A 10,439-nucleotide genomic window follows, 5' to 3' on the forward strand; every position below is an offset into this window, starting at 1 on the left:
ATGTGATGATATTCTAAAGGGCTTAACAAGCATCTGGCACACGGTCAGTCCTATTATTACTATCAGCATGAATTTCCCAAGATCGAGACGAATGCCTCTACCAAAATGAGCCAGATAATCCTTTTTTAACAGGAGTTAAGTTGTCCTCTCACGTTGGATGCTCTATCAGTTACGCATCCTACACAATTTTTAATTTTTAAATAATTTGACACAGTAGCATCTGTGTTAGTCCAGAACATATTTTCCTCACCCTGCTCCCGCAGTCTGGTAAGATCTTTGTGTTATCAAATAATCAGTTTGCCTCTGTTTTCAAGAGGCACCAAATGTTGTGTAGAATGTGACAAATCTGTGATCATTAACAGCAATGTTGATGAATGCAAATACATCTCTTTAATATTTATTGAGCACCTACTTTGTTCAAGACAATATGCCAAGCACAGAGAAGGGCATGAAAACGAGCTATATAAGGGTGATACTACTCTCAAGAATCCCATGAATCAGTGAGGCATATACTCCCAGGTATACAGTCATGTATCAAATACTTTCTGAGCTTATGAGGGAGCTGGAAGGATTTACCTGTAACTGATCGATGTATGAACTGGGTGCTGATGACACTGGAAGGAGGGAGTGATCAACTCCATGTGGAGATGACATGCTGCCAGATGGCGAGGTGGAAGAGGGACATTCTGGACTGAAATTGGGAAACGCAGTGAACTTCTCACTATTATGCAAACGAATCATGCCGATTTATGACTTGCATTTCTGATTTGGAGACCAGGGCAGGATTCATGTCCAGGTGGAGGTGCTTCTGAAATGAACAGCGGGATTTGGAGATTTCGTGTAGGGACCAGGGAGGGTGATCACAGGCAGGGAACCTGGGGTTGGGTTATAAAAGGCCTTCATGCTAAGAGAAGACAAGAAAAACCCTTAAAGGGGAATGACAAGCCCAGAATTATGCATAAGAATAGCAGTGTGTGTGTGTGTGTGTGCACGTTTACATACGCACATGTACGCGCTGGAGATATAACACACAGGCTGCTTTTTTTCTTTTTTGCTTGATGTTTACAACCCCGAATTTTATATGCATTGATCAAGAAATTGCTTTTTTTTTTTTTTTCGGTACTGAGCAACACCAAACAGCATGTAGTTTCAACATCAAGCTCACTGCTGACTCATTTGTCTCTCAGCAACTGAGACTTTTCATTGTCAATAACATTAATTACATCTATCATTCATTCTAAAATGACCCTTATTATTTCTCCTCCTTATACCATTCTCTCCACGTGGGCTTGCATTTGGGTGGCTGGAGATCAGTGACGTCAGGCCTGAGATTTCACCATCTGGCCATCAGAGCTCTGGAAGTACAAGTCAGACTCTCGGGCTCTCCTGTGGCTCTGCCTCCCACCTTAGGTGCCCAAACTGAATTGGTGAGCCATTCTCTGCTCTCAAGATGCAGAGAAGTATATTTGCTGTTTACCAAATAATTTTTCATTTCAAAGGTTTGGGGCAAGGTTTGTAGAAAAAAGAGAGTTGGAAGGAACAAGTCTTATGTTACCATTGAAAGAGACTGGACCCTGAGATCCAAAGGCCCAAATCTGAATCCCAGACCTGGGATTTTTTTTTTTTCTGGGTAACTTGAGCAAATCTCACTTATTTTCTGGGTAACTTGAGCAAATCTCTTGCCTGTTCTGAGTCTAAGCTTCCTCCTCCTCTCCCAAATGAAGATGGTAATTTTACCTTATAGGGTTGCTGAGGGTTGAACGTGAGATTGTGTATGTAAAGCAGGCAATCAGGACCCTGGCTCAAGGTTGGCCTCTGTTCTAGAAGTCCCGAGATGAGTGACAGCTATGGTCTTTCACCTTCTGCAGGCTTTAGAAAGTCAGTGTATAAAGGGGGAAAATAGATTAAAATCCACCCTTGAAGATTTAAACAGGATAGCCTCGATGGTTTTATGCCGACAATGAGATTGCTTCTGGTTAGTGGACTACGTAAACAAAAGAACAGGTAGATAAACATATATTTGAACTTTGCAATCATATTTATCATAGAACAACATGCTCATTGCGTTAGAAATATATCAGAACCCAGAACCCCTGAGAGAATGGGAATGGGCCCATACCCAGGCCTGGCTTCCTCGGTGTGCATCCTGTGTAGTTACGAGAGTCTCCTGCTGGAAGGCTCCCATGCTCTGCTGTTACCATCTTGAAAATCTTAATAATTTTTGAACAAGGGGCCTCTCAATTTTATTTTCCTCTAGGCCCCACAAATTACGTAGTCAGTGCTGGTCACATCTTCGCATTATCATTTCCTTCACTCCTTCTCACTTCCATTTGGTACAGTTGAATTCACATAAGATAAATGTTTATATGATATGTCACCGTAGCAGTGTAACTATCGTACGAAGCACCTCAGTGCATGCTAAAGTGCCCCCTGGGACATTGGTATAATTGTCCCCACTGGAAAGACGTGTAATTCGTTCAAGGTCACACCATCCGTAAGCGTTCTGATCCCGACTGGTATATCTGCCTACTATTGCTACTATATCATGATGAATGAGGAAAAACATGAAAAGCAATTCCAGTTCAAAATTAACACAGAGCAACAAATACCCAACAGGAGGATATTTGGACTAAACCGATAGGCCGGGCCACCCTGGACCCAGCAACACATAATTTATTTATGTTCAATTTCCCCAGTTATGTGCTTTCTTCCTGACATACAGTCTGTGGGGTTTTACTCATCATTGTATTCCCAGCACAGTGCTTGGCATATAGAAGGCGCTTAATAAATATTTGTTGAACGGAGAATCTTCCTGCCATGTTCTTCCTCACTCAGCATTAACGTGGCCTTCCTTTTTGTAGACTCACACCTTTGTGCTTCTCTTTTTGAAGACTTGTCTGTTTGACGTGAGAATGTTCTTTAGCCACTTAATGTCTGATCTATGAAGCAAAAGGGCCCACAAGCATAACAAACAGATAAAAACTTTGATGACAACTCTTTTCATGTAAAATGTGGCTGTTCTATTGTGTATTTTAATGCTGTTGGAACATTCCAGTTAGCATTTTCATTCTCCACTGCCTGGGAGTGCCTTGAAAAAGGCTTTGGGAGGGAAGGCTCCTCTTCCAGGTTGCTGTATATATATATTTAGAGCCACTTTATTGAGGTATAATTGACATAGAAAAAGCTGTACATACCTAATGTATACAATTGGATAGTCTGGAGATAAATATACACCCATGAAACTATCATCACGGTCTATGCAATAAGCATCCAGCCCTCCAGAGGGTTTCCTCCTACCCTCTCTCTGTGTTATGATTATGATTATTCTTGGCGTGATAAGAACACTTAACATCAGATCTATCCTTTTAGCAAGTGTTAAAGTACATAATACAGTATTGTTAACTATGCTGTTTTTCCCCAAGCTATCAGTGTCTCCCCACCCCCCTGGGGACTAACATACCCCCTCAGTGTCATTCTTCACTCGTACCTTACTTGGCCCCATAGTCAATGTGTCACGAGGGGCTACTGACTTTTCCTCTTGAATTTCTAAACACTACCCTTCCTCGCCATGAACCACTCCTCTAGCTTGGACCTCACTTGTCTCCTTTCTGGAAGGATCCAACGTCTTCCTGGCGGGACTCTTCGTCTCTTTACAGCACCGCCACCACATAGTCCTGTCGGAGAGGCCTGTCCAATCCAGGGCAGAGACCACCCCTAGGCAGCCGGCAGCCGGAGGTGTGTTTCCTCAGCACCCCCCTGTAGCTGAGGCAAGGAGTCCTTTCCTCCCGCGGGGAGGATCAGAAGCGCATCTCTACCTGTATCTCACTTCCCTCCTTTTGCTCCACAGAACTTTCGCTCTTTTTTGTGTGTGTTTTTGTGGCTTCCTGCCCTTGTACTTGCTTTGTCAGTGGGAAATGCCCTTTGCTACTGCTTTTTCCCTTTGATCTGATACTTTTGGTTTCTCTTTGTGACTGATGTTAATTGCTGACTCCTCTGGGAGCCCCCACTCACTCTCCCAGGCAGAGTCCCTTCTCCGTGCTTGCGTTCCGCGAACGTTGCTCATCTATACAGCTGATGAATCTGGACTGGATGCCGAAGATGAATGAGACATGGTTCCTGCCCCGACCTACTGAAAAGATGCCCCCCCCCCACCTTGTGCCTTATCACTACTTCATGCACTATTTTATTATAGCATTTACCAGGTTGCTTATTCATTCAGCTACTTGATCCTTCATTCGTTCATTCACTGAGCTTTCATCAAGCCCTTGCCTGCCCTGTGCCCAGTGTTCCGAGAAGCACTGGGAACACAATGAACAATAGTCGGGTTTGCTGAAGGATAGAGATGAATCAATGGGTCATGCAAGGCCTGCATAATTCTTGCTTGGGCAAAGGCTATGAGGAAGTTTATGGACCTAGGGGATTTTATAGCAGGATGTTTGTTCTGGTCAGGGAGGCCAAGGAGATGGCCAGGAGAAGTGATAACTGTGATACAGCCTGGAGAAGGAAGAGAGGAGAAGCCTTTTGGGCAGAGAACACAGAAGCACACCAACCCGGTGGCGGAACCGCAGATGGGGAATGAGAAGACATGGGAAACCTTTGATAAGGCTGGAGTCCAAGGAGCCAAGAGAACAGCAAACATGATGTTGTTGTGGTTGGCAATGATGATGTGAAAGTGTATTGCCTGCCACTGAAGCTCGGTGGGAGCCACGAGGAGGTTTTGAGCAAGGGACTGAAGTGATAGGATTACAGATCTGAAAACACGTGGCTGGCCTGCATTCGGAGCAGATTGGAGGAGGGTGTGGATGCCCAGGGAGACTACGAGGAGGAGGCTGTTTTCAGTCAGTCACTGGCTTAGGGCAGCTTGGGGTAAGTTGGGGGGGCATGGAGAGAAGGGGTTAGATCTCGAGCAATTCAAGAGAAAAACTGGTGAACCTTGGAGATTGGTCTGATGTGACTGGGGATGAAGGAAAGGGGGGCGTGAGAGCAACCTTTAGATTCCCATTGATCTCTAACGATTTTGAATTCATAAACCCATGAAAATTAGAGACCGCTCAGGAGACATATATATATATATATATATATATATATATATATATATGCACACACACACACACACACAGGACATTTTGCCCATCACTTCAGAAAGATACATAGACCTTCTGAAGCCCATTCATGAACCCTAGGTTGTAAAAGAAACTATTTCTTACTCCTTATTATACCTCTAGATCCTACTCTAGAAAACAGCATCGAATCTGGCGCTTAGTATTTGTTTGTTGAAGCAGTTAACAAAGGTAAGACAAGAAGCTGATGGTTAATTCTCTCCCCTTCCTGCTGCAATACGGATGTAGGGGTTTTAACAGATGAGCTGCAACTTACATGCCTGCGAACCAACTGCCCATTAGCTTGCAAGGCAGCATTAGGTGGAAAAGTCCACAAATGGACCCCTGAGCCTCCAGGTGGTGGAGAGGAATAAATTTTAGAGTATTAAAGCTCCAAAGACCCAAGATTTGTCTGCAGCAGATGTCTCCCCGCAATGCTAAGTGCTTTGGGCTGAAGAATAAAACCGTCTGCTGTGATTTTTTGTGGGGGAGTGCATCATTTGGAGATGAAGCCAGTCTGCCTATGGCTGAGTGGACAAGGTAAGTTCATGTCTTGCGTTTCATGATTCATTTTTACCTTGTGGAAGAAGCAGAAATGGTAATTGTGTTCATAGACAGAGATTGAGGACAGAATCATGCCTTTGCAGATAAGGCATTTCAGGAGGCCAATAAAGATAAGGGGGAAAGAAATGCATAGGAGACGTTTTCAGAAAGATTTAGTTCACACGTATCCAGCTGGGCTGGATTTTTCTCTCTGTGTCTTGGGTGGCCGCATGCTTGGAGCAGGGAGAACCGTCATCTGAACCACGGACTCTTCAAGGGGTCTTAGCGGTCACCTGACTCATCCTCGCATAAGCACAAATTCCCTCTGCAGTGCCCTTTGCAGGTAGTTCCTGGTGCCTCCATTGTTGAATAAGTGAAAGGAAGTCCCGCCCTGACTTTACAGTTAATGCCAGGAATGGCACATATGCTTCAATTTGCATGACAGTTCCAGTTACTTGACAGGGTCTGCCTAGAGCAGAAGGACTCCAAAGCTGGGTCTGGATTAAAGAAAAAGAAAAAGGAATTGATTATTAATGTCTGTCAAAGAGGAAGGAGGATAAGAGTGGTACCCTGGAAGCCAAAAATGTTCTGCTCTTGTCATCCTTGGGTTAGATTCTTCAGTCAATTAATTCACCTCATATTTATTAAGCATCTACTATGTGGCAGTTGTGATCCTAGGGGCTAGGGATCTGAATCCAACGGTTATTTCCCAGTCCTCATTTTCCTGTCCTCTCTGCAAAGTAGCCAGACTTGGCCACCTTTTCATTCTTAAGATGCCTCCCACCCCCACCCCCACCCTCCTCTGGCTTCCCTAAAACCATATCCTTTCTTTCCTCCCATCTCACAGGTGATATTGGTCCTCGCTTTTCTCCTCCTCTTCTCTATCTTAAAATGGTGGATGCCACAAGATTTGGCCCCAGGTCGCCTTTTCTTCTCTTTCTTTATCTAGTCCAGGCCCATCCACGTTTCTAAATGCCATGTATATGCTAATGACACTCGGGTGTATGTCTCCAGCCACAAAGGGAAACCTCTATAACCACCTGCTACTTGACAGCTCGACTTAGATCTCTAAAATGCACCTCAAACATAACACATTCGAAAGGGAGCCATTGAGTTTCTGGAATGCCTCTATCTCCCCCAAAGATAACCTCATTTGTTTGCCAGTCTTTCCACCTCAGGAAATGCCTCTGCCTCCAAAACTTTGGACCAGTCTGCCCATGGCAGTCTACACCTTGACCGCTGTCTTCTTCCTGGCCTGGAGTGCGTAAGTAGACCCCCATTTGCTCTCTCTGTTTCGATGGTTGCTTCCCCTCAGGCCCCTGTCTGCACAAGAAGGAGAAGTTGTAAACATAAGTATTACTAGTATCATGTGAGTTGCTCGTTTAAAACACTTCTTCCCTGTGAAGAAAACTCAAACACCACCTTCCCCACGTTTCCAGGGTGACTTTCATCTGCCTGCGTCTCAGACCTTACTGCCCTTACTGTCTTCAGCCCCTCGCTAGCTCACTTTCTATTCCTCCAACAAGCTATTTATGTTTCCTCCTCAGGGACTTCACACTGTTTGTTTCTCTTGCTAGAATACTCTTCTTTCTGATCTTTCTGCGATTGGCTCCTTCTTGTCTCTTAGATCTTAGCTTGAATCGTACCTTGCAGCGTATCTGTATCGTCTGTCGTCTGGAGGATGCAGGCACCTCCCTGCTGGCTTCTGCCTCTGTCTCCCACTCCCATCCTCTCTCCACGCCTCGCAGATTTCAGCCTGCTTGACTCAGCCTAACTCAGTCCAGCCCTTGCCGAGCCCTCCAGCCTCATCCTCGCTGGATTCCTTGCCTTACACAAGGCAAGGAATGCCTTGTCTTTGCTGAGTGGTGGACTGCCTCTGAGTCTTTTCACGTCCTATTCCTCCTGCCCATACTCTCTGCCACCCTTCCTTCTGCATAGCCTCTACTCCTCTCAGACACAATTTAGGAAAGCACCGCCTTCCCTGGAAATGCTTATCTGAGTCTCTCCTGACTTCAACTTCCTGTATTGGGTGTAGGAAAGCATGTGGGGCTCTTTTCTTGTGTTGTTGCCTGTCTCCTGGTCTCTCTTCTGATAGCTCTCTTGAAAGTAGGGATTTGGAGGTATGGCCTTATCTTTGTCCCCGGGGCCCGGCACAGATCTTTGCACTATCATAAACATTACAGGAAGCTTCCTCTACAGGATTTCTGGAAGAGGGCAGTGGGATGGCTTTCTGCTGGGTGGATCAGCCAGTGTTGTACCCATCTCCAGAGTTCATGAGCTCTAAGTGAGGGCTGACCCCTGGGGATAGAATGAACGACATTATCCTACCAGTAGGTGCATCGTGGAGAATCGAGTCTGGCGCTCTTGGTACAGTTCAGCTATGCGGTTTGCATCTTGAAGCAATTCAGCGCTCAGTGTTTGACATGGGGGCCTAGGAAAGGACAGAACATCAGCAGACATTGGAAATGAGCTGAAAGGACAGGAGAGGCTCAGGTCCCCCAGGAAGTATCATTGTGTCCAGCCCTGGTGGGGCTGCCCCCTTCTCTGGGTATGTCCTCTCACAGGCAGTGGAGTGTAACTGGCCATGTTGCTGTTTAGTGACCCTGCCCCCCTGGCTGCACCTGACTGAGCCAGGAGTAGGCATCCAACTCCACCAGGGCCTGTGGGACTCTCCATCTTCCAGAATTTAATAATTACAATAGAAAAACACAAGAGTCTGGAAGGTGGTGGTACTGACTCAAGCCGATGGCTAAAAAAGCTACAAACTCCTGCTGTTGGGATATGTCCATTTCCTTTCCCTTCCTGAGTCAGACCCTCTTGATTCTGTGATACAGGTCCAGTAGCCCCGCAAAGAGAGGGAGGTAGTGCATTTGGGATGAAAGAAACTCAAATGCTTTCTGGGGAGTGGACCGGTCTTCCAGGAGTGAAGGATGTAGTGAGAAGAGAGCCAGGGGTAGATTTCAACTTACCATGTTGAGCTGAACAAGTGCCTTTTCCCTATAGCAAAATTAAGGACTTCCAGAAAACCAGGGCTGAAAGTATTCTACTCATGAAGACACTGTGACCCAGAACGGGGTCCTGACTTGCTGAGGCTCCTGCCATCAGTTAATGGTCAGGTCGGCTCTTAGCTCAGTGTTCTTCTCACCACCTCAGTTGTCCTCAGTCTATTGAGCTGGGCTCAGCTCATCGGTCAGCAGGGATTCATTGTATTCCCCTTCAGCGTCCCACTTGGTGGCTGCAGCTGATTACCTCTGGAGTCCAGGAGCCCAGGGTTAACCACCCCTCCCAGCTGCTATGTGGTTACCAGGGGGGGGTGTTTATCTAGGGCATCTGCCAACTGAAGGACCCAAGTGACCATCCCTTAAGATTGTGGGGCTGTGAACTATAATGTGATGATCACATGGCAGGGCACTGGCACCGAGGAGCATCCATCATAATAACATGATGTGATGTGAGCAGCGTGGAGGCGGTCCTCGCAAGCTGCCCCACCCACCCACGCCCTGCTAGCCCTGCAGCCTTCCAGCAGGGCTGCATTCCTGGCCTCGGACGTCACGCTCGTTACATTGCTTCCAAATTTGGTTGGATGCCATAAATGAGCTCCTCTTTCCAACCAAATCAGTCTTTCCAAGGCAAGAGGATGTCTGTTGTCTCTGCAGGAAGCAGATTCCCAGGGAGACCTGTAGGCAGGCAGTGCTCCTGTCTGACTTCCCCAGTTGGTGTGAAGTCATTGTCCTCGGGGGGTGATCTGAGTTTTGCTTGAATCAGAATCCCTGGGTATGACTGTGAGAACGCGGATAATTGGGCCTCTTGCGGACCTACGGAATCCTCACCTCTCTGTTATTAACACGTCCCTCAGATGAGGAAGCTCGCTGGTCTCAAGAGTTCACTGGAGTTGGAAAAAGCGAGGAATTTAGGCTGGGGAGATAGTGGTTTCCTGCCCCTGCCGTAGACTTCCTAGCTGGGTAATTTGCATGTGTCTCTCACCTTCTGTGAGTATCCTTGTGAAGGAAGGGATATGTCTTATCTATATTGATCTCTAGCCCATGCCAAGGACACAGGTGGCCCTCAACTAATGTTGAATGAATGCCTGCATGACTGAAGACCTCAGCCCACTCTGCACCTAGTGACTGAGTTGATTCAGGAGAGACACCTGTGTGGCATCCTACATATGGTAGGTGCTCATCAACACCTCAGTACAGTGGCTTGTCCTCGGCAGGTAACCTGAGTAGAGAAACAGAAGTGCGGAGGAGATGACAGGTGTTCAGAGACCTCTCTGAGACCCAGCGGTGGTAGGTGCTTCCAGAAAACTCCAGACATTCCTTCTTCCTCTGCTTCCTATGGCCTTCCGTCCACTGTCCTGGGAGTCACCAAATCAGCGAAGGTCAGCCAAGGCCGGTCACAGAGGAGAGGGCTAGAGCTGCCAGTATGCCATCTTAGGGCAGAGGAGGCCACCAGGTGGAGGGGCATCTTGGCTGTGGTCAGCAGCTAAGGGTAGGTGACATGTGGAGGAATGACGACGTCGGTGGTTTGAGGTTTTGGGTATGAATAAATAAATCCTGGTCTTACAGGTGGTACCACTGGGACAAAAATAGCTAATTTCTTCCAGATGCAATGATTTTATCCGTGAAAAGGTCATAATGTACATCCTTCCCTAAATATTCCCAGGATTTTTGTGAGAATTAAATGAGGCAACAGGGATGTAATGATTGTCTCCATATAGATCATATCGTGATGCTTTCTCCTCAAAGTGTGGTTCCCAGAGCAGCAGCATTGGTGGGACTCAGGAGCTTATTAGAA

At 46.5% G+C, this 10,439-nt stretch overlaps 1 long non-coding RNA gene across 1 annotated transcript; it reads right to left on the minus strand.

Moving 5' to 3' along the window:
* Positions 1-5,653: 5,653 nt before the first annotated feature.
* Positions 5,654-8,707, minus strand: LOC109499265. The gene is made up of 3 exons (XR_002156535.3): positions 8,612-8,707; positions 7,971-8,073; positions 5,654-6,139 (listed from the first exon to the last, which is right to left on the minus strand). It is a non-coding gene; the product is annotated as an uncharacterized LOC109499265 (long non-coding RNA).
* Positions 8,708-10,439: the final 1,732 nt, after the last annotated feature.

This window comes from Felis catus, chromosome B1 (genome assembly GCF_018350175.1).
Source record: "Felis catus isolate Fca126 chromosome B1, F.catus_Fca126_mat1.0, whole genome shotgun sequence".
Taxonomy (NCBI): Eukaryota; Metazoa; Chordata; class Mammalia; order Carnivora; family Felidae; genus Felis; species Felis catus.